The 20,821-nt window shown below is 36.1% G+C and overlaps 1 long non-coding RNA gene across 1 annotated transcript; it reads left to right on the forward strand.

The window, feature by feature from the left end:
* The first annotated feature begins 6,505 nt into the window (after positions 1-6,505).
* On the forward strand, positions 6,506-10,045 carry LOC137851800 (uncharacterized). The gene is made up of 4 exons (XR_011093484.1): positions 6,506-6,638; positions 6,938-6,986; positions 7,845-7,928; positions 8,312-10,045. It is a non-coding gene; the product is annotated as an uncharacterized lncRNA (long non-coding RNA).
* Positions 10,046-20,821: the final 10,776 nt, after the last annotated feature.

The raw sequence follows: 20,821 nt of genomic DNA on the forward strand, positions 1-20,821 counted from the left end.
ATCCTATCCAAATCTGTGAGCCCATTGGAAATCAGTCCCTTTTATAATAATCACATAAACAGATTCCTTGGTCAAAGTCATGGGCAGACACCAACTGATTGTCTCGTGTATGTAATGAAGTGTCTTAAGGAGCACAAAGCTGAAGAGACTTACTCTATACACCCTGCATCAAGATTGTTTCATTTTACTGAAAACTAGAATGCATCTTCTCAGCTATGTTGACAGGGTTCAGCTCTGTGGCCTCACTGACATACTTTTTTTTTTTTTTTAGTGTATTTACGTAGAAACATTGTAGATTCAATGACTTACCATTGGATTTTATTTTATTTAATTCAGATTATGTGTTTCTATATCAAAAGCTGGTCTCTGATATGGGTGCTGTTAGGCTATTGTGAAATCATCTTTTTAACCTGCTTCAGGAATAAATTCAGCCTTTTAGGAAACAACTTTAAGAGATATTTTTCTGACTTTGCAATTTCTCTCTGAATCCTCTCCACTCGGTAAAGCTCCTTCCTTAAATGCAGTTACAGTGCTTGGCACTGTTGTGCTACAGTTGGACTGTAGTTCTTCTAATACTTATATAAAAATGCCTTATTCTTAATCTTTATGGGCTTAATTTTCATATATTCTTCTTTATAACTGTCATCTTCACTTGCTTTTAATTGCTGTCAATTTGTTGTGTATATTTTCCTTTTATTATATGTTGGTAGGATGGAGTGTTTGGTTTCCTTACAGTATGCACTTACACTCAACAAGTACAGAGTTTAAATTAACAGGGCATTCTTTCTCTTGCATGTTAAAACATTTTCAAATAATTACCCTTTATCATTCACATTTACGTATTTATACTTTTTGGACCAGACGATCTCTAAAAATCCCTTCCAACCCAAGCCATTCTGTGTTTTTTCTCCTCTTCAGTATTTTGATCTTCTCTTTTATGGTAAAGGCTTTTCTATTTTATTTTATTTACTTTGAGTTGTGTCTCATCTTTCTAAACATAAAATAAGCCATATTCTTTACTTTCTACTGAACATATTAGAAGCCAGTTTTCAGTCTCTAGATGCAGCAGCAGGATGTCAACATATGGGAACTGGAGTAATTATTTAACAAGTGATTATTATCTTTGTCATGAACATATGCAGGAAAATGCAACAGAAATAATTTGCTGGAAATGCAAAATATATTTAAGAGGGAGAATTAAAGGTTCAACCCACCTGTCTATAAATGTTAATAAAATTGCCAATATGCTGCCTGTTCAGAAAACAAAAATCAGAGTTGATTGCAGTCATTTTCATCCACACAGTTTGCAGTGACAGAAAAAAATTACAGTGAAGCAAAGCCTACAACAGTCCAAATGTGGTTTAGTACATATAATTTATCTCTCTACCCACACTCAATTAAATAGCATGCTTTGAGGTTCATCTAATTTCCTTGCTCCAACACACAAACACCCACCATTGAAGTTAATGGTTTTTATTTTATTTTACAAAGGTTTTCCAGCTATGCTAAATTAGCAGGAACATTTTAATTAAAGCTTGCAGTGGATAGTCCCTTGCCAGTTTCTGGGGAACTACAGTTTGGTGCATGCAGAGGGTGTGTTTGCTTAAAGACAGCTATGCACAGATATCTGGTCGGCTCATCACATGAACAGAGACAGACTGGTTGAACCATATTACTTGATCATAGCTCTGACAAGCTTCATCTAATATCTCAGGACAGCTGCTACTAACCATGGTAGGGTTAAGTTATAATTGGATTATTATAAGAAATATTCTGAAAGAAAATAAATTACAGCTAGTTACTACCACAGATCTCACCACTCACTTTTCAATAACAAGGTGGATTTCTTTGATTTTGTTCTCTCTATTATAATGAATACTACGACATTTTTTTTTCCTATAATACGTAAGAGAACTTAATGTTTTGTGTTACAAAACAAGAAATCAAGGAATACTCTATACCTGATATAGGCAATGCCAGAAGATAGGATGATCTGACAAACAATAAATGATATATGCCAGCCACAGTGTGATTTTGAAGCATCTGCCTTAAGTATTGTGAGATGCTCCTTGTGAGATTTACACTTTTCTCTGCCTTTGTCATTTTGGGTACTGTTACAGGACATGCACTTAGGACGGTAAGAATATTAGATATTGGATATTCTACTGGCTAATGTGTGTGTGTGTGGGGGGGGGGGATGGGAGGAAGGCAGGGCATGGAAATGTGCTTCATAGCTTTAGCACTTTATCACTGCTCTTCTGTGAGAGAAACTGAGCCTTAACTTTGTGCTTACAGAAATGTTACTTAAGAGGGCCTATGCAAAACAAAATATTTAGCGCAGGTGTTTGCAGTATAATACCACACAGTTTCTACTAAGAGAGCTATGAAGAAAATTAATGAATATTGACTAATTTTATGTTTCCTAACATCATTCTACAAACACCAGTTTTGGCACCTCAAGCAAGTAATAACAGCCTTTAGCTTGTGTGGGAGCACATTTGGCTTTGATGGCACTGTTGGATGCCAGAGAGTATGTTTTGTCCCAGTATTATCTGGGTCCTTGCTTTGCTCTTTGCCAGATTCTAAGAGGGAAAATGCTGAAAATGTTGAACAACTTTTGGATCTAATGCAACATGTTGTTTCTTTCATCTAGAATTTGTATTAGCTTAAAAAAAAAAAAAAAAAAACCAACAACACACAACTAGTTTAAAAACAAAAATGCTTTAGTGATGCTTTAGATAACTAAAGCAGATGGAGGAGACTATGTGTGAAGATTTTGTTTATACATTTTGAAAGGCATTTAAAACAAATCAAATGTATTTCTCCATACGGACCTTCTAACAAGAAGAAAGACCATTTTTTTTCTCTGCCATAAGATCTCTGCTAGTTCCTTCTCTTAATATATAGGAATGGAGTTTCATTGCAAAAAAAAAGTCATGAGAAAAGAAGTATTTCAATGGAATTTCTAGCATTGACTCAATATTGACTCAAAATATGCTTCAAACTTGGGTTTTACCAATATTTCACTCTGGTTGAGCTCTTGGAGGATGTGATGTGGATTGAAAATAAAATTTTGGAATTTTCTGGGAAATGGGATTTCCATTTGTCAGTCACCTACAAGCCCAGTCATTGCCTCCTCCACACTTCTCCCTGGTCACATTCTGAGAGGGCTTATTTACCCTCCCACATTCTGAGAGGGTTTATTTATCAAGTTGCATAGCTGGATCTCAAGTGGTGAAAATTAGCAGATTGCAAGCATGGTAACTAGATTCCCAAATACAGGAATTATGTCAGTTCTTGAATCCAGGAATTCCCATGCCTTGCACATTTCATATACCAAATTGTGCTCTGACCTCCAAGTACAGCTATTTGCTTGTTTCTTTCAATTATGGGACCAGAGAAAGCTGCTTCCAGACCTGATCCTTGCTCCTGTCCTACCTTCTTATTTATACTGTAAGGCGAAATTGATTTTTGAATCTATTTTAACCTATCTCTGTTTCTTTTTTATCACACAACTCCACAATCAATTGTAGTGGTGTATCTCAAGCAATGATACTGGAGCAGTAGTTGACATGGTTGTTAAAGAAATGTAAATCTAAACGCATGATTTTTTTTCCCTTTGTCATGATGAGCTGGGTACAAGTGCTTGAAAGTCTGCTTAACCTTTCTGAAATAATCTTTGTGGGAGCTGTGAGCTGTTAATTTGTTTAAATGAGACACCAAGTTTGAAATTTAAAGATGTTAGAGTGAAAATTCAAAGTGCAAATTGCTTCATCACTTCTTATCCTAGCAGAAAGCAGCCGTCTAACATGATTCCTTCACAATCCTGCACTTCCACTTCAAGCATTTGGAAATCAAATTCACATAAAAAGTTCAACATACATGTAATTACCAAAACATTCACAGGTCTATGGATATCAATATCAATTGCCATTGGTTTCTCTCTTAAGCATATTAATATTTGCTCATTGCAGCTTCTCTCCTAAGCATACTTTTATGCAAAGATTATGGTTAGATATTGTCCCATCCTGACATTACAGAAATACATACTAACCTTATGAGTAGTTCTTAATACCTTAGTTTTCTGTTGCTTAATATGATATTTTTTCTTTTGTTTAGTTTCCTCGGATTTTCTGTAAATTTCATTAGGAGAAATTTCTTCTCAGAGAGAGCAGTTAGGCATTGGAACAGGTTGAGATAAGGACAGCTTAATCAGACAGGTAAAAAATAAGAACTAATAATAATAATTATAATGATAATAATAATAATTAAAAAAAAAAAAAAGTGATGCACGATGCAATTGCTCATCAACTGCTGACCAACACACAGCTGGTCCCTGAGCAACAGCAGCAGCCCCGGCCAACTCACCCCTTTTTATCATTCCTCATGACACTCTATGGTATGGGACATCCCTTTGGCCAGCTTGGGCCAGCTGCCCTGGCTGTGTCCCCAACAACTCCTGGCACACCCCCAGCATCCTCACTGGCAAGACAACACGAGGAGCTGGAAAGGCCTTGGCTCTGTGTGAGCACTGCTCTGAAACAACTAAAACATTGGTGTGCGGTCTGCATTATTCTCTTCCTAAATCCAAAACACAGCACCTTACCAGCTACTAGGAGGAACATTATACCAGCTGCAACCAGGATAAAGAAGTACAATTATAGTTTTCAGTTTTGCTTAATATTTATGGCTTTCAATAGATCAAGTTATGAGCTTGGAATAAGAAGCTATCAAAATTATTTTATCTCTGAGTTAAAAAGAGCAGAGAAAGAAACATGTTTTGAAAATAATTTTCCACTTTTAATATTTTTTTTCTTTGTCTATATCCAATCAAAACCTTTTTAGGCAACTATGAATGGTTTTCAACAGAAAGAAGTTAAGCTGAGACTCATTCTGAGCTGAGACTCGTTCACCTTTAGCAGTGGCAGAGTCAATATCTGGAGAGAAGATAAAACATACTTCTAAATGGATTTTAGGGGGTGTGTGTGAAAAATGAAGACAACCACTTGCTACAATTACAGTTCAACATTTTAATTTTTCATGATGTGTCTGCTTTTGAATTTACAGGCTAGATTGAGGCACTTCCATGCAGGCAGCAATCTGGAGAAGAGTAAGTTACGGGCTTTGGTGGGCCCACTTGCCCAATACCACTTTTACAGGAGGGATTTCATTACGTAGTTGCTCTAGCACCAAAACTAATGCTGTTCCTTCGCCATGATTTTAGGTATTCCAGTAACTCAAACAAATTTTTCAACTTTTAAACGTATCTCCTATTAGCTTGCTAAGTCAAGACTTTGGGTCTAATGAAGTGAACATGCCTTTTACGTCACCTGGAAGAGAGAAGCAGCCATACAGTTTGTTGATGTGAAGTAGTGATTTAACAAAGCTTATGTGTTTTAAAGATTTGATGATGTCAATTCGTTTATTTACTGCATAGAGGATAAGAACAGACAATATCATCAGGGAGGCCCTGCCATTGAGTCCCACAGTTCATAGTGCATCCCCTTGCTCTCTAAACTCCTTGAACCAAGGAGGTAAGGAGCACAGGTGCAGCTAAATACAATCCAAGTACCACACTTGGTCAGAGACTTATGTCTGAAGGATTATATATGCACAATCAATCATTTCTATTACTTAGAAGTGTGGCTCTCCCATTTGGCACATTTCTGTTGTGTGATTTGGCTTTTCAAACATTCCCTTTCAAAGCAGCAGTTTGGAACTGGAATTAAAATGATGGCAATAAGCCCTAATCAGAGCCCAGGGCCTCATCCAACCTGGCGTTGAACATCTCCAGGGATGGGGCAACCACAGCTTCTCTGGGCCACCTGTGCCAGTGCCTCACCACCCTCTGAGTGAAGAATTTCCTCCTAATTTCTAATCTAAATCTTCCCTCTTTTAGTTTAAAACCATCCCCCCTTGTCCTGTCACTGTCTGACTGTGCAAAAAGTTCTTCCCATCTTTTTTATAAGAAAACCCCCGTTAAGTATTGAAAAGCTACAATAAGGTCACCACGGAGCCTTCTCTTGTTTAGGCTGAACAAATAGGCAAGAGTGTTTGAGTAAATTAAAGATTCCTTTTAATTGACTCATAGTTGTGTTCTTTTGGACATGCTCCACTCACCCTCAGCTTCTGAGCAAGATGTCTGTCTGTCTGTCTATCTGTCAGCTCCTCCAGCGCCCAGCTTGAGCCAATACCATGGTTGCTCTCTGCCTGAGCAAGGCCTCTGGTGCAGCCAGGACACTTTTAGACCAAGGGAACAGCCAGACCAAAGTGGGGGTGGGAGCATACTGTCACGTTTCCTTCATACATACACACAACATGTTTTATTTTTCCATGACCATGATCTCATCTCCTGCAGGATTGCAGATTTTTGTAGCCTGCACTGTTTCAATGGAAGGTTATTTGGGTTAACAACCACTTGATGTTGCTATACCAACCCAGCTGATGGTGATGCTGAGCAGCTGGCTTGGTACAAATAGAGGTTTTACAGGCTACAACTCAAGCAGCTGGCTCCACGGAACTATTAGTTAGGCTAAGGCAATTCCCTAGTAAAAAGCAGATAGATCCACGCATTAGAAAGACAATACATGCCGCTCATACCCTAGCGCTAGCACTGATAACACTTTGTGATTTCTGAGGTCAGGCACAAATGGTGAACTGAAAGCAGGGTCCAACTGTTGAGCAGTATTTTATCTTTTCCCTGGATGGTATAATTTGGACTCTCAATTTAAGGAGACTACATTAAAAACAAAAAACAAGTACCAGAGACCAGTAGGATTCAAGCTTATGGTCAGAAATTCAGTGCAAAATATATCATAAGAAAAACACCGAATTAAGTGATTTTAGATTTTTCTTCTTTTCAAGAATATTCAGTTCAGTACTGATGATAGTTCAGCATTCTTAGTATTTTTAATCTTCTACTGTTTTCTTTACGTAGATATGCTAAACATACCATTTAACTGCCATGACATCCTCTGTGAGAAAAGGTAAATACTGTGAATATTTAGGATCTCATCAATGCTTTTCTTTTAGCAGTCCTGAGAACTGGAGCAGGTAATGTGACCCCATATGACTCCAGTGTGCTTATAAATGTATAGGTCCTCTTCAGACCAAGGCAAAACCACTGCTGAAGGATTATATTGGGGATGTATTCTTTATTTTGAGATTATTAGTGTTGAAGAACTCTGTAAATCTGTTTTGTTTTCAGCATTTTTTATGTCTTCACTTATTAAGTATTTCTTCAAATTTAAGTTTGCTTTTGACAGGCAGAGCAGGCTACCAAAATAGGCCCAGGGTGCACAACTCAGCCAGCCTCTGTGCTGCAGTGGGTGCTGAGGTGCTGGCTGTGGACCAGTAATGATAAGAGCTATGGTCTGAAAAAAAGCAGTGTTGAATTCTTTATACCACAAATAATAAATATTGTTGTGGTTATTAATTCTCACATAGAAAATAACCATACTGATCGTATTTAGCTCAAGATGGTTGTTTTAGTTTTTTTTTCTTTTTTCTTTTTTTTTTTTGTCATTTAATGAGTTTGTTTTGACTGAATGTAAAGTTGATTAGAACTAATAATTCCCTCATTCTTAACTGTGGTTCATGAAAAAGCCTGGAGCGTTACCAGAGATTAGCTCACTGTTAAACTTCATACCAAATGATTTAATTTAAAGATATTTACCACGCAACTCATTGTTTGAACTACTTGCGGTAATGCAGAGAAAACTGATTCTGCAACCACCACTGTATTCCTATGTAATTACAGCAAAATATGCAACATTCTTTATCTAATTCAACTTTTTCATCAATGTGTTAACCTCAGTCTTTTTCTTTCCTTTCATCACAATCAGAATCAACTTCAACAAAACACTCTAACATCAACGTGATTGTAATGCAAAATCCTTCCTCTTTGAAAACAAAATTCTAATTTTAAGGTAAGCTTTTACTCTTGTGCTCTTTTTGTATGTTAACAGTTCAAACAAGTTGTTGGCAGATTTGTCACCTCAGAATTGAAATCTAATGTGGCTGTTTGAGGCTTGAAATTTATGTGAAATTAATTCTGTTTTGTAAGCTTTCAGCAGTACTGTTTGGTTCAGGTCCTTTATTAATTCTGACATTCAAGCACACCTGCCTGACAGTGGGAATGGCAGAGACTGGTGAAACAAGAGGAACAAAAGAGAAAGCTGATTCTGCTTAATCTAAATATTTACAGTGCTATCATTGCTGGGCAAGCAAAGTTCAAGTTTTAAATTGGTAAGTTTAAATTAACAAAATAATTTATATTTTTATTTTAGTTTTTATATTCCGTATGGGATAGGAGCTTTCAATTCACTTTTCATGGAAATGCTGGAGGGAGAAGAGTCTGGAGAGAAACATCAGCAATGATTTCCAACATCCAAAATGAATGAAGAAATGATGCTTTCCCCAGTCATTTGTTTGATTGTAATGGCTGATGCAGTTTTATTATTCAGACCATGGAAATATCTCTCAAAATGCATGAGAAATGTTTTTTTGAGAAAACAATGCCTCTAGAGACAGGGTTACTATAACACATTAGAAGTCAAATAGCTCTTGCTATCTAACCACAAAACTGGAAACGAAAGGATGTATTCTGTGCAGTAGCAAGTTTGCTGCTTTGTCATCAGAAGATTATTAATGGTTTAAAAATTAGGCATAAAAAACGGTTTTGAGCTTAGCTTTATGTTATACATTATTTAAAGCATTTCTTATTCCATATCTAAATTGCTCCTACACCTACAACAACATTATGTCAGCAATGTCTTCAGCAGAGTCCTTACCAAATGCTGACACAAACTTGTCAGGCTGTATTTTTATTTCCCACAGAAAGTGATTTTTTTTTTTCCTGTCTCTGTTGGACAGGTTTTCCTCCATAAGTCTGTGGTACTTGTTGATCTTCAAAAGCCACAGGGACGTGATTCTGGGTCCCCACTCAAGCAGCAGGGTTAGACCAGATGACTTCCAGGAGTCCCTTTCAACCTCAACCATTCTGTACTTCTGTGGTACAGAGCTGATGCTGATAAGCAGTGTTTTGAGTAAAAGGTAATTAATCCCAAGCAAAAAATCACTCACAAAAATCATTTGCTGTCCAGCTTGTGAATACTGGAGACTTTACACAGCCATACTTTCACCTCAGCTGCCCTTGCTGCCAAGAGGGCAGGCTTAGGTGCTCACTGTTACAAGCACTGGTGACATGTTCCTTCCCCAGGATGAGCTCTTTACCCTAAAATTAAGTGAACAGAGACTGAAATCGACTGAACAGAGATGTTTTCTTCTAGGTTACTAGGAACAGGGGACTGAGGACTGACAAGGAGCTTAAAGACATTCCTTGTTTCCTATGGATTTGCAATAGGAAGCAGTTTTATTTCTATAGTGGCAGGGTGCACTTATTACCGCCTGCATTTTGGGTCTGCTTTTTGCTCGGACTAACTACACGCTGCTTGCAGGTGCAAAAGTCCAGCTGAGAGGTCACAAGGAGAAAACATCTTTTATTTAAACAGGTGCAAACCCTCTGTGTAAACTGCATTGCCTTCTGCGGCTTAGTGCACAGCTTGCCTCTGAATAAAGCTAGACCGGGGAGGGCTTCTCTACGGACTCACAAACTTGTGAAATAGCAGGTGGTTTGGAAAGACATCTGTGTGTTCTTGGAGTTTCAGTTGCTTTTCAGAGAGAAACATGTGGGAGCACTGGCTTGGTTTGACAGATTTCATTCTGTCTTAAAGTTTATTTGACTGAAAAGAACCAGCTGTGTCTTCAGTTTTTCCTCTACCTACATCTATAAATTGTCATTTTTTGACAGTATACTATTAACCATAATATGACACTAATGAAGCAATTCACTTATAAATTTGGAAGTATTTGTTGTACCACAGTAGGAATATGTCAGACATGAAGTACTACCAAGACAATTCATGCTGCTCTTTTGTATTCAATATACTTCTATACTACCCTGAAACCAATGAAATCATATAATGTTAAAAAAGGCATGCATTTATTCATATGTTCTTGGTTTAAACTCATTGAAGAAATCTAAGGTAAATCTGCTAATTTTCATTGGCTGTAGACCATGCTTCATATAGAATAAGCACTATCTGTAAGCATGATATAGAATAAGCTTTTTGCCTGGTATTAAGACAATCTCTGAGCAGTGAGTAGACAGCTAACCACAGTTGCATTCTCAATAAATATTGGGTCTTAAATTTGCTATATTTACATCAGAATATCATAAAGAACTCCTGCTAATTGGGGAGTAACTAATATCCTGGGATGATGACAGAAATCATGTCTCTGCTGATACTCTTTTTATTGATCTTCTAAAGACTTGTTCATAACATACCATAGAGAAAGCTATAAGACCAGTCATGGTTGATGGGCTCAAATTAAAGCAACTGGAAGCATGTGAAACTAACTTGAATTAATCTTGTGCAGTATTCAGAGTTGTTGTTATTTTGTTTACAGTAAAATGTGAGCATTCCAGAAATTCTGGCAAAATACTTCTTCTTTCTGTGAAGACCACAAAGCATTACAGTTTGATGATGAACAAAGTAGTTTGCCACTGCTGTGAAAAACAAGCATATTAAGGATGCTTTTGACACCTTCTGTCTCTTGCCGCTACATGAATTCATATTGAATATCATGACTTGCAAGCTGAGCATATGTCCTCTAAATTGCCAGCCTTACAAAGGCAATGGTAAAAATAAAATTGTCTTCGTTCTGCTGCTATCAGCAGAATAGATGTTCATTGAGTCAAACATACAATTAAAAAAATCTCCTTTTTCCTCTTCCAGTTGCAGAATTATAAAAACAAGAGAATGGGAATGACAGTTAGAACTTAAGGCCACAAAGAAACATCAGTGTAGTGACAGGAATGGTTTCAGTTGTGGAGGCTGGCTCTTACAGAAGAATTTGCTTAATTGAAAAGGAGGTCTAAATTCTCCACGTAGTTTACTAATAGTAAACTTACTAATAGTCTCTTATTAAAACTTTATTTTTAAACTTTACTATTTATTAGTAAAATAAGACTAATAGACTAAAATAGACTAAAAACCAAGAAGAAAGTCCTAGAATGCAAGATACTGAGCTGAAGGGACTGCTAAACCAGCCAAGAAGAAATGCCAGGCAGAAATCCTATCTTATTCTTGATCTAAACATTTACCTGCACCACTGAGATTAAATTCACAGCATCAAACTGCTTCTGAATTTAGATGTGTGAATTGTTCCTTTGAGAATCCTCCACTCATTTCTTACAAACAGCAATATTGGTTGGGGGGGGGGGGGGTTAGGAATTCATAACGTATCTATTTGCTGGAAGTTTAACATGAAATCTAAGGAGCATGAAATTTGGGCATCAGCTGGAAGAGGCAGTGAGCACTACAAAGATGCTGACAGCACTCACTTTGCTGGATAGTGTCTGGGCTGCCTATCAGAAAAAAAAAAAAAAAAAAAACTAACAGAAATGAAAGAGATTTAAGAACAAGTAACACAAGTAACAGAAAATGACAATCATAAGACCTCTCTCGCTCTCGCTCTCTCTCTCTTTTCCCTTGCCTTTTGCAGTGAAGGATTATTAGAAATCCCTGGAATTTGTGGGAAGTCATCTTTGAAGCCTTTGGTGTAAATTGAAAATTTTAATCATTTCAGGAGAGACATTTATCTGATGATAAAGTACTTCTTTAGAGTCTTGGGAATTACCCTTGACATTATTAAGGCATAATATATAGAAAGTGAAGAAGTAACACTTCAGAAAGGCTATCCTGGCAGGCGGAGCAGATGTCGTTTTTTGTCGTGCAGATTTCTGTTGCACATCTCCATTAGACCAGGAGTCTTGTACCTGACGGTGCCGAGCACTTAAAAGTAATCAAAGTGAGGTCTGTGAGAATGGGTTTTACACAAAGCTGAGCCCTGTTCTGACCGACTGCAGGGCTGGTGCTCCTTGAAACCTCAGTCTCCCTTTCTGGATAAATTTGATCAATCTTAGTGGTAACTTTCATAGCTCTGTAGGTTTCTTTTCCAAAATGATGCAGGAGCCAGAATGCTCCTGCCTTCAGTGATTTGCATTGCCAGGTACTGATGATTATGGGATTTGGGAAAGAATATGTAGTTTGAATACTAACACCTGTTTAAAACTTTTTTTTTTTTTTTTTTTTTTTTTTTGTGATAATAAGTTTAAGTTTGCCTTCAGTGTAATTCTTAAATTTTGTGAATATATCCTTGATATATCCTTGATAGAAAAGATTCTATCTATTTTCTATCCTTGATAGAAAAGATTTACAGGAAACTATATTTATTTGAAAAGACTAACTGGTAATGAAAAATGCATGTGTTGTTTCACTAAGGTAGTACTTTGGCTAAGAGAACGGCCTGCTTGAAAATAAAGAATTTGCATGTTACCAGCAAGTCCTCAAGAACTATTCAAATATTTTTGTACCACTTAAAAGATTTAGTCATCTCTACTTTAAACCGTGCAACTCCATGTTCCTTCTTTGTTGTTTCTTCTTTTTTTTTTTTTTTTAAATGTAGTATGTTCATTTGGAATGGTCAATCTTATTTCCTGAATATCTAATATCATATTTGATTGTGAATGCATTAATTGTATCTACTAAAACAGGCTTTACAAATCTGTTTTTCTAGCTTAGGCTAAAAAAAAATGGTGTCCAGTATAAGCAAAAAATAGTCTAGTCTCAGAATAAAAATGGTAAAAAAAAAAAAAAAAAGGTAAATCAAGTGGTAAATCAAATTTTTACATGGTAAAATCAAGGTAACGTTACATTGTATGTTACAGCTGAAGTTCTATAATGCAAAATTCTATACTGCAAAATATCTAACTCTAGAAATAACAATAACATTAGTGGTTTATCAACTGTCATAACACATAACCTTAGCAAATGTTTCTAATGATGTTCTCCTTCAAAATCTTGTTTGCAATTACTATCTTCCACTGTCATCTAGTGTCCAAATAAACTTTCTGCAAGTGCTTAGTGATTAAACAGAAAAATGAAATGCTGCTTTTTCCCAACTTAAATTGAAATGAAAAAACAAAACAAAACAACCCACAAACAAGCAAACCAGACCACAACAAACAAAACCAACTAACAAACTAATCAAAGAAATTTATTCCTAAACCTTGAGTATTTTCTTCTGTCTCTGTAGTTACTCGGTCTTGAAAAACTCTCTGTAGCTGAATATGCACGTCCAGCAAAGAAATATGAAATGGAGAAGCAATACAGAGCTTTGAAAAACAACAGCATTACAAATGATAGTTGAAGGAACAGGGACTGCAGGTCCTCCTTGTGTCTGAGCTTGAAGGGAACTAGAAGAATGTGGGCTAGGAGAAGGCACTGTCAAAATGTCTCAGCACAATTAAGAAGTAAATAAACATATCTAGTGAATAAAGATATTAAGATATTATTGAAAATCAAAACAAAACCACAACAAAATAACAACTAAAACCCTGGCAAAACAAGAACATGCATTAAATATATTCCATGCTTTTCCATGGAATCTGCCTCTTTCCCACAGAAAGTAACAAGAAAGCAGACGTGGCAGATTTGAGACGTTCCCCAATGCATTTTTATGGTATTTCAGTGAGCACACTGCCAGTATGGTGCAAAATTGAGCCATATCCAATAGTTTCCTCTTCATAAACACCCCTGTCTATCATTCTGATTAGTATTTCAATAGAACTTGTTAAAGTATTGCCCTGAGAAAATTTGACAACCATTTCACAGAAATACCAATTAATTTTCAAAGTGAAAGATGATATGAAACTCTTGTTTCTCCTTACGTGTATTTGCCACAGCCACCTGACCAAATTCAGTTTTCATTTGCACAACATTCATGTAGCACACAAGACATTCTCAGAAAAGGGGGGGGGGGGACTGTGCTCACATATTGATGAGAAAATAGGATTTAAAATAAACTTTGATAACATGAGATGTCATATATGTATTTAGCCTTGCTAGAATTAGCTTCCAGGAACCACAGCACCAGACTCTAACAACAAACTTAGCCCAGGGCATTAATATCTGTTTTTGAATGCAAGGTTGCTGCCAAATGTGCATTACCTGTTTACTTCATAAATATAATTCCAAGGGCAAAAATAGAAGAATAGTGAAGTTAAATAACCCAAGGTGACATAAGGTCCATTTATTATTACATAACATATTAATAAAAGGCTGTTAAAAAAAAAAAAGTAAAAAACTTGCTATCCTTGGTTAAAGTACGTACTGAATTTCAGTACGTACTGAATTTCAGTAGGTAAGTGCAATAAAAGTTTTCATCTGCTTAATGGGATTTTTCTTAACCTTTAAGTTCTCTTTCTGTATTTAGTAAATATGTAAATAACCTACCATGTTTACCTGTTTTTAGTCAGAAAGAAAGAACTTACTGTCACTCTCTTTTAGTAGGTGATTTTTGTCTAATGTTAAAATAAGGTTATTAGGTTATTATATAGCCTGTTAAAAAGGCTACATATTAAGTCCCAGTATGTCCTTTAGAGAGGTCCATATGGAAAATGCAAAAGACACTTGGAACCCAATGAAATAAGTATGTGCATTATTTATTATCCTGTCTATTGCCTTACCAAGTAACTAACGAAATTTTGGTAGCTTGGAGTTCTGAAAGAGCTTTAATGCATTTTCTATAGAGAAAAAAAAAAAATTCTATAAATCTGAATTATGATTTCCTTGCATTATGGTGTGCAGAAAGAAAATCTAACAGTAGCTTTAGAAGTCAATAGAAAATACTATACCAGGGTGGCTGTCCCATCTGCAATGTTGCTTTAAGAAAACAGAAGAAAAAATGTTCCAAAAAGTGTGTTTTTGTTTTTGTTTTTTTTTTTATATGAAATTATTCTTTATTTATTTTTGAACATGGTAAGCTTCAATTGAAACATAACCTTGAAACCCACTAAGCAGCACAATACAACTTCAGTCCTTTGTGAAATGAAGTCTCCGTGTGTCTAGTAAAGTATCTAAGTATTGGTACTTGAACTTTTGATATTGTGCTATATTGGACCTCTAAACGCCTACCTGCTCTTTGCTAGAATATTAGAAACATTCAAGGACATGCCTTTTTGCATATAGTAAATGACATTCAGACAACTTTGTACTCATCAGACTATAAAAGAAACAGAACAAATATTAACTTCCTTTCTGAATCACTGCCTAACCTTAGCAAGCATTCTACATGCCAGAGGCAGCTCAACAGTAATTCCTAATATAAGTCTTTAATGAAAAATATTAAAATTCACATTCAGGCTTGCTAAATTAGATATTTGGAAAATAATTAAGAAGCAAATAGAGAGAAAGAAATAAATTGTGTAGGACTGACATGCAGGTTATTAGACCACTGTGTTGGTTTTAATGCATATATTCACTTGTCTGTTCTGGGACTGATGCTCTACTCATTTGATTAAAAAAAAAAAAAAAAAAAAAAAGATGAAGCGTGAAAACTTATGAAACCATGCATCACGAGCGGGTTTGGTTCCTAAAGATACCCCTCATTATGTACGTTTAAAGAGAAAAACAGTAACTCCAACTCTGAGAGCTCTGCTTGCTTTCAGGCAGAACCAACGTGTAAGGACTAACAATGTCCTCTAGCGTTGCTTTCTCAGCACTGCAATATAGTGTTGCCAGCAATAAACCACAGCATCCATGAAATAGGTAATTCTAGACTGTATTCAACTATGTGGTGTAATGCATAAGAAGATCTTTGAGAGAAGAAAAAATGCTTATTCTATTAAATAAATACTTACACCAGCAGAAGTACTCTGTCGTTTCTCTTAAAAGCTAGTAAAAACTTATGGAGCCCTGTTTGGATTGATAGCTCCTGTTTCTGACTATAGTAGGGAAAAAAATTCTGTGCTCTTCTTTGCCCCTGGATGGGGAAGAAGGACAATGGCTCAGCTGAGAGGCTACTCCCTCTGGCTCATATTCTCAGGACAGGCAAGACAGGAAGAGTAGGAGAAAATGAATTAAACCCCAACAACAAAAGCAAGTGAAAGGCTATTACATTTCATACTGTTGCTGGCTATATTATGCATCCTACAGAGCTTTTGTGGGGAAATGATAGAGAAGCAGTGCTAAGACAACCTTCATGCAGGGATAAGGCTGTTACTGTCCCCTACGCAGACAAATACCCCTGTTGCATATTGGTTTCAATAGCCATGAGCCTGAACAGAAAGAGCCTAGATACACAGACATGGTTAGAAAAAGACAGTACTAGTATGTAAATTAATTGCTCGTTTGGGCTTGAGAGGAAACACAATACTTCTCTTTGGTAACATCACAGATATGCCAAGAATCTTTGGCCTTAGTCCCACAGCCCAGACCTTGCTTTCAGATCTCTGGTGCATCTGTTGGAGAAGTGAGATCCACTCAGTTCTATTGAAAATACCAACTGCTTCAGAGAAATTAAAAAAAAAAAAATTGTCTTTAGGGACAAATTGCCAAAGCAGGATGGTTAAAAAGATTAATCAAAATCTGTGGAACCCATCTTACAGAAGGACTCCAGAGACCTTCATAAACACAGCTGAACTGAAATCACAAAATAATCTTCCAGGGTTCTTTCAGAGTTTGCTCTGGTCAGCAGGCACTGAAGAGTGCAATGTTTCTATGTCTAATTCCACTTTTGGATCTGGCTTGCTCTCACTTGCTCCTCATTTTTCTCTTTCTTAACCTTTCTTTCTTCCTTTACAATAACAATATTAAGCATACCACTGAGCTACTGCTTGTATCTGCAAGATATATATATATTCATATATATACATATTTATATACATACAATATATAAAATATTCTATATAATACATACTATATAATATATACTATATAACTATATTAAATTTATATGATATATATAGAATATAAAATATAGAATATTGTATATATATACATATTCTATATTTTCTTTAATTGCCTCTATTTCATTGCTACTTGCTGTGTAAACAGATGTGGGTTTTTTGTTTTTTTTTTGTTTTGTTTTGTTTTGTTTTGTTTTTTGGTTTGGCTTGTGGATTTGTTTTTTGTTTGTTTGTTTGTTTGTTTTTCAGAGCACACCTATGCAATTCTCTAGTCGATCTACATCTGCAACTTGAGATGATTTCTATTGCACAGTTTAAGAAATGTAATCCTGTCATTAGAGAAAAGAGTGACCATAAAGCCTACAGGGAAAGGTTTGACTCTGCTAGCCCTCAATGGGTCCCTGCACTACTGGTGTCATAGCTGCAGCAACACAGAACTCAGGCTGGGGTAGCCGGTTGTGAATTTCCCAAGTTCACAAAGCAGTTTTGCAGCCACGGCTGAGCAGGTGATGCTTCGGCTGTGCTATCACCAATGAAAGACACACATTTCATGCAAGTTCTGCTCCACATCTGCGACCTGAAATCCAATACAGACCATCAACACTGTGTGCGATTTGTGGGATGAGCTGTCTGCAGCAAAATCACAAAACATCCTGGCACGTGCTAGAATGTACCTCACAAAATATTAAAAGGGACGATGAACTTAGGAGGGTGTGAGAAGCAATGGCTTTTTGAGATGGTTGTCTGGAGTATTTCTGAATTGAAGATAACCACAGGAAATGCTTGAATTTCTATATGCCTCTGGAGAGCTTGATGCAAAATCAATCGTAAGCACACTCAGACTATAAGAAGCATTTGGAAAAGATTGGGCTTCTGTGCTCCTATGAACTAAGGAAACTGCAAAGTGGAGTTACTACTTGGAGAAATAGTAAATGAACAAAATTATGACAGTTTATCTACCTCTGTCTTTCTAAAATTACCTTTTTTTTTTTAAACCAGCCAGAAATAAAACAATTCCTATGCAGATAAACCTACATTATTCATCAAGTAGAATGTGTGGCTGTTTAGTGACCACCAATAGTCTGTCTCATTCAGAATGGGTGTACTTTGGTCAGGTAAGGGGACATAGGTAAACTTGGCAATTCCTTTTGCCTAGTCTTCCAATGGGAAAGGTAATAAGCAAAATTGGAAAGCTGAAGTCCATAGCCTGTCAAGGCATGGGTCAATCATTCTTCTGTTCCCCGAATCCTAGAACTAACACTAAGCCCATAACAAGCTGTCGAAAATGTTAATGACAAAAAAATTGTCTAGTGCTAATCAAGGAATTTACTAGAACCTGGCTAGGGATTAATAATTTGAGTGAGTAAATCCACGTAATTTGGAGTTCTACACTGTGGTCCATTAAAGATAATACAATAAAAATGTGAAACGCAGGGAAACTGCAGAAGACTAAAATGCGGAGTTCTAAGGTCAAGGCAATTTTTGAAAGTTGCAAATGGATAAAACTAGTTAAAATCTATAGGTTGATGTGACATCTAAAGAACACTTTTTTCATCATGATGTCAACAGTTTAATTCAGTTAAAACAGCTAAAAGGATTAAGAATAATGTTAATACTGCTCAGAATCCAGGAAGATCCAAAACAGTAAAACTTCATTGACTCAGGTTATATATTAGAGGAAACAATAGACTCACTGAAGCTCATTTCTTCACAGTTAAATCATGAACACAGAAAAACTCTTACATACCTAATTTTGCATATATTCTGAAAAAATAATAATTAAAAAAAAAAAAAAAAAAAAAAAAAACACAGATCCTGAACCAATCTTCAAGAAAAGAATCCTATTCAGAATTTGATGGTGGTGAGATTACAGTTTCTTACTTTCCTATGCTCAAATGATTATGCAGATAGTGATCTGCATTATCGCTAATTTTCTTATTTCAGCAGAAAACATTAATTTGTTCTTAGTAGAGATTTTTACCCGTTACTGTCCATTTTGGTGTCCTTCATGCATTGCTGCATAAATATACTAAATTCAATCATTTTAGAAATACATTCTAGAAAAATATTCATTTTATGATATTTGAGAATTTTTAACTGCAAAACAGCCTTCCACAATCTCTGTCTCTTTAAATAATTCCCTCTCTGCACTGCTTCAACAAACTATACATGTTTTTAAAATGCATAGGGAACATAAATGATGCAATGAAACCAGCAGACTTCAGAGTTGCTGTATTGCAAAGCTCAAATGCAGAGCAAATTCCAAAGCTGCAAAGCCCTGAAAGAGGATTTTGCCAGCACCCACGGCTTATCTCATCAATGAATATAAAAAAGCTTCTAAGAATGAGTAATGAATGCAAGTACACTAAGAAGTCAGATTTTTATTTTTTTATTTTTTGAAAATGATTTAAAATCTAGCTTAAATTAGTCTACTCCTACAGTATCTTTTAAAAATACTTTAACTAGGTACTTAGGGATGGTACTTAGGTATAGCCTCTTCTGGTGATACAAAGAATCACCACTTCAGTTTATTCAGTTAATTGAGATCAATGACTAATTCTTTGCATTAAGAATCTGGGAGCTAGAAGAAAATGATGGTTTTGTTTCCATTCCATTCAGTAATAAAAATGAATAAAAAAGAAACAAAAAGCACTGAATGCTACCAGACCAAAGGAGGAAAAAATAATTCAATATGTTAATAGGTGGTATTTTCTCTTCATAACATCTTCATTTAAGCACAAGGTGGGTTTTATAAATTTGGTTTGAGGATCTTAATAATCTATTTAAATATAAATAATCAATTATATCAAATGAAGAGTTTCTGCACTTTGAATTTCCAGTTTGTGTAAATAGAAAGCTTGTGGGTGGGGGGAAGTTATACACTAATATAAAATCCAAGCAGTCCTTTTTAACAACAGCAAAAGAAAACAAACAAAAAAATGCCCAAGTTACTGACTTAGATTATATGTAATCATACTTTTTCTTGCCTTTAAAAAATAGAGTGCCCATTAAAATCTAAACATAGGAGTGGACATAATCTAGAAGCATATGAGGCTGTCTCAGGGCAGTACCTGCTGAAGGGCATCTCCAGGCTGGGTGCTGGGAGGTTGGTTAGCTTGTGGCCTGGGTTTTCAGCTGGGTACATCCCAAATCCATTTTTCATGAATAATGCCATTTGAACATGGCTTCATGTACTGTGCCAGGGTTACAGTGAGATACAAAGTTCACTGCTGGGGCTGAAAGGAGCCGCAGCCTCACAGGTAAGTCTGCACCCCTTGGTTTGTGAATTATTTCTTTATGGTCACTGATTCAGGACAGGGACTGATGCAAGTCACGAGAGGATGGGAATATGTGATCTGTGAACAGAAAGACTATCAGGTATTTAGAATGATGTTTTCCAAATGGGAACAGTGCATCCCATGCCATAACTCTAAAATGAAGAGGTGTCTCCACAGCTTTCTAGCAACTTAGGCCAACTGAGTTCCTGGGATAACTTCTTCAACCCAAATATCTGCTTATATAATTAATTTTCTTGTCTGTGGGAATTAGGTTTAACATTTAAAACTACCATTGTATATGTGAATGTGACTTAAGTGCTGTAAAAAACAAACAAACAACAAGCTGTTACACATTAAAAAGTAAATTCTATTTCCAGTAACATGAAATAGTAATACTAATATAGCAATGCCTTTATATAATTGTAATTATTATTACTGTTGCTCTGTGTAGTCTTTAATACATTACTTGTTTGGCCTTGTGTTCAGTATCCTCCATGTGTTGTGGAGAGGAGGTGGTGCAGGAAGGTCTGGTTGTTACATTACATACAAACGAGGTCTCTAAATCAAAATGAGCAAAGAGGATTTTTATATGATTATTCAGGTGGCCTGTGTTCCTTTCAAAGCTCCTACTCTTAACCACTTCTGAAGGTATGTCCATTCTGACTATTTTATCCGAGGTTTAAATGTCATTTGCATGTTTCTGCCCAGGACCAAAACCTGATCGCATGAC

The sequence above is a fragment of the Anas acuta genome, chromosome 2 (assembly GCF_963932015.1).
Source record: "Anas acuta chromosome 2, bAnaAcu1.1, whole genome shotgun sequence".
NCBI classification, from domain to species: domain Eukaryota; kingdom Metazoa; phylum Chordata; class Aves; order Anseriformes; family Anatidae; genus Anas; species Anas acuta.